Source organism: Mytilus californianus, unplaced genomic scaffold (genome assembly GCF_021869535.1).
Source record: "Mytilus californianus isolate M0D057914Y unplaced genomic scaffold, xbMytCali1.0.p SCAF_1, whole genome shotgun sequence".
Classification (NCBI taxonomy): Eukaryota; Metazoa; Mollusca; class Bivalvia; order Mytilida; family Mytilidae; genus Mytilus; species Mytilus californianus.
In genome coordinates, this window is record NW_026262581.1 from 72,190,118 (window position 1) to 72,194,867 (window position 4,750).

Consider the following 4,750-nt stretch of genomic DNA (forward strand, 5'->3'; position numbering starts at 1 on the left):
AAGTAATATATTAATTTGAAATTTTGACAACAGACACATACAGATTATACTGTTAACAATATTTCAGAGTTTAATGTTGTCAAGCACACAAATCATAGAAAAATAGTTAATCACGTCATTGTTGTCCATTGAAAAATTAGTATGAACACGATGAAAAAGGTACGGGAATGTTTGTTTGTTAAACTATTGACCGTGGTTATGTCTTTGAAACTGTTGACTGGCAAATAGTCTGTGAAATGAAATAGAACAAATATTTCATTCTTTTTTATATCATGGTATATAGAAAAATACATACTGATGTATCATAATAGTTATAGTGACTGTCATTAAATTATAGTTTTTACCTTTTTTAAGTTTAGGGCAAGAAATATAGAAGATAAAGAAAAATATAAACAATTACAACTGTACAGTAGAAATGATCGGCAAAACAAGATAAACAGAAGACAACAAGGCCTAAATGGTAAGACCACTTCTATATAATAAAAGTGATTGCCCTTGAATGATGACTATTATAAAAATAAGAAGATGTGGTATGGTAAATGAGTTATCTATCCACCAGAGTTCAATGAAGTGGATGCAAGCAATTAAAGACCAATGACGGCCTTCGATAATGAGAAAACAATCATGTCTGTGAGCACTCCACCTAACCATAATCTAGGACAGTGGTTCAAATAGCACAACATATGAACAAACTGTAAAAACTGTTGAAAGTGGCTCAACTCATTATCACTGCAAGGCACTAAAATGACTGATATTAAGTCGTGGACACAAAGCACTGAAATAACAGAACTCATAATCATGATTAGTAGGAATATCAAATTTAAGTTTCTCAAAATGTTCATATTAAACATGATAAAATAAGCTTATTTCATATTGCTGTTTTTTTCTCAATTTATATTTTGTGTATTTATAGGTGCAGAGACTTCTTGGTTTTCATGATCATCAACAGATCAATACAGAAGAGGAAACTTAAGGTTAATGCTTTTCTACATTGTGTGCTAATTGGATTAATGTGAAATGAAATGTGTGCTTACCTGGAAAAAGAAAATAGGAAATTTCTACAAAATGGCTGTAAACAAAATGGAGTACAATCATAGATGCACAAGAACACAATTGTGTAATTGCAACAACCTACACTGAAGGATTAGGGAGAAATGTAGAAAAAAAAGTATTTTTTTGTCGAAATAAACACCTGCTTTATCCATTCATGTACATAGCTCTGTCATATCAACTATATAGAGGAAGATGTTTGAAGAACAAATTGCAAAAATGTATTCTCTACCAATTGAAGGAAGATGTCTGGTGGATGGAATTATTTATGCACTGAACTGTTTTGTAGGGGATTGAATAATTGTACGCAGCAGAAAAGTTAAATTAACATGAAAAGTGATTATTTTATTTAATCCGCAAATATGAGCACAATATTAATAACATCACAAATAGTATGATATTCATAGCGTTTTGCTTATTATTGTATTGTCTCAAACAGCTAGCCTATTGTTTTTGTATGTCATGTTACTCATCAGTGAACATTTTATTAAAGTTTTAATTATCTTTTGTATCAATTATTCAGTCTCAGGAAAAATTATATTCATACTGTTTTTACTGTTATGAAATTTTCATAGAGGAAAAAGGAATGAGAGAAATTTCCATAGAGGAAATTTGGAGAACAATGTTTTCCTTAGAGGAAATTTGTGGTCTTGAATTTTCCCTCAAGGAAAAGTGTTTGTCAAAAATTTCCTCACAGGAAATTGCTGTTGACAAAAATTCCTCACAGGAATAAGTATTTCCTCAAAGGAAAATTTGAAGCTGCAAATTTCCTCACAGGAAAAAGTATTTCCTCAGAGGAAAATTTGAAGCCTCAAATTTCCTCAGAGGAAATAGAATTTCCTCAAAGGAAAATTTGAAGCCGCAAATTTCCTCACAGGAAATAGAATTTCCTCACATGAAATAGAATTTCCTCAAAGGAAATATTAATGCAGCAAATTCCCTAAGGGAAATCTTTTTCCCTTGAGGAAAATACAATTTCCCTTAAGGAAAAATCTTTTTCCTTCAGGGAAATTTGATTTCCCTTGAGGAAAACTACTTTTCCTCTGAGGAAATTGTTGAAAAAAGGGGCATAACTTTTTCAACAGTGGTGCTAGAGCCAAAATTTTTTAGGACAAATATCAGGGAACCAATACCAACCAAGTTATCAACTTCATTTTGACTTAACTCCAAAAATTAAGGTGACAACTTTTGCACTCAGCGGAAGTGCAAACTTGTCCCGGAGACTTTTTAAATGATTGTACCAAGTCAGGAATATGACAGTTGTTTTCCATTCGATTTATATGTTTGAGCTTTTAATTTTGCCATTTGATAAGGGACTTTCCGTTTTGAATTTTCCTTGGAGTTCGGTAATTTTGTTATTAACTTTTTACTACAACCAAGTCGATGTCAAGTTTCTTCCTAGAAGAAACTTTACTGCTGGTGGATTATTCCCCGAGGGCATCATTAACTCGGTAGCTTAATGCATGATGAATACAAATAACAAACATGCTAGAACATCGCCCGGGTTACCAACGTCCTCTTCTGCTACACGGAACACTGTAGCATTTGATTTGTGTGTTCCACGGAATATCCTTCGGGATACCCCTGATTTGACCAATGTACAGCCAGAAGGTAATTATTACTTTAAAAGTTCAGATACTTTTTCAAAAACTAAAACAATGTACTGTTAATATGTTTGACTGTTTAAAGACACCTGCCACAAATGAATCAACTCCAGACCTATCATTTCTACTTGTAAACATAAAAAAAGGAAAGATGAGCACGTGTTTGACATGTGATATGTTAATCACGACTCCAGACTTCACTGGTAACTTAACAGGAAAAACTTATTTTACAAAATATTTTTTACCTCTAGACTGTTCCACGGACACTATCATTTACGGAATTGGATGTACTTTGTGTGGACTACCTTATTATGGTGAAACTCGATAAACTTTGCGTAAAAAGATGAATCAACACCGGTCTGATAATAAAGATCCGCAATTCAGGGTTCTTTATAACAATTTTAATCAACCGGACCATAATCTTTCTTTATCTATGAAAGTAAGCATCATCGAGAAAATTTATCACCACACCAATAGCTCTATACTAAGTACTCCTTTCCGAAAAGATAGCGAAAATTTCTGAATAGGGAACTAGGTACTGCAATGCCGCCATATGATTGCAATGATAACATCAAAGGAGAAGGAAATTTGTCAAGTCCAGCCTACAGTGATGAAAATGTAATGGGTTTATTTAATACTACTTTAATACACCAGTGTAGTCATGGGCAAAAACATCACCATCGGCCCAATGTAAAAAAAGTCTTCCAAATCTAGAACGCCCTCGGGTAGCTTGAATGGCCTTCTTTCAAATCGTCATCATCCGCTAGGGTTACATTACATTAGAAATATTCTTTTTTCACTGCCTGTTAACATTCTTAAATGTTTGAGAGATTATGCACTTGACAAGGAATGCATAAATATATTTTCTCCAATATACAGACTGGTCAGTATAATTTGTGATGTAGCTCTTTTCTGTTTTTTTAAACCAGTAAGATCGGAACCTTTACATGACGAAAAGAGGAAATTCCTTCCAATTCAGTTTACGAATAAAGGAATTGATGCTATCAACATCAGCAACGTTCTTCGTCATTAAGAGGTAACATCTAAAATTCCAGTTTATTTTCAAAATCAGTCTGTTCTTATTGTATTCCACAGTTACAACAAAACCATTGCACCTAAAGTATTTAACCATAAGCAAGCATCGAAGGACCTTGATTTAGAAGAATATCTAAAATAAAAAAAACTCTGACATTTGACTGTTCCTACTCGCCTTATATTTACAACCCCTCTGACCAAGTTATTACTGCATGGGGATCTAAACATAATTCAACATGAATATCTCCGAAAGGTGATATTTAATGGTCCTAAGTTCAGAGAACCCAAACACATCAATTGGAACCATAACTTCAAAATAACTATGGATTCCATTGAAAAGAACGCCAGAGCATGGGTCAAAACAATCAGGTCTCTGATAAAACGTCGAATTCATAAGTTGAAAAACTGTGTGAATGATCAACTAAAGTCCGTTTTCAGAAACAAAGAAGCTGTGAAATGTCTATCATCTCTTCACGATAAACATGTTGTTGTTCCTGCGGACAAAGCTTCAAATAATATTGTCTTTGAATGTAAATCGTACTACTACGAGTGTTTTGTAAAAGAATTAAGAATAAATGAACACTCAGGTAATCCCACATACAAAAACATATCATTTGACAAGGATTAGATTTTGGCGAATCATAAGTCCTTCATGGCTTCAATGACCATTACATTGAACAGCAAATCTGAGGACTTACCTTGTTTGTATTGGATACCTAAGCTTCACAAAAATCCGTACAAACGGTACATTGCCGGCTCTGTCCAACAGATTGACAAAATTCTGTCTGCAGTGAAAGAGGGTCTTCAGAAATACTGTGAAACTATTTACTCGCTTAGTGGTATTAACCATAAGTGGATTCTAAAAAAACTCTAAAGAACCTCTGGATAATTTTAATTCTCTATCTTTCTCTGAAATTAATTATATCAAAACTTTTGATTTTTCAACCCTTTATACCACCATTCCCCATGTGAAATTGAAAAATCGTCTAAAAGAAATAATCCACGATGCTTTTCAATATAAAAATGGTAGCATACGCTATAAATTTATTACTTTAGGATAC

The 4,750-nt window shown here is 33.2% G+C and overlaps 1 long non-coding RNA gene across 1 annotated transcript; it reads left to right on the forward strand.

The window, feature by feature from the left end:
* The first annotated feature begins 303 nt into the window (after positions 1-303).
* Positions 304-1,554, forward strand: LOC127723741 (uncharacterized). Its single transcript, XR_007992232.1, has 2 exons — positions 304-460; positions 914-1,554. It is a non-coding gene; the product is annotated as an uncharacterized LOC127723741 (long non-coding RNA).
* The last annotated feature ends 3,196 nt before the right edge of the window (positions 1,555-4,750 follow it).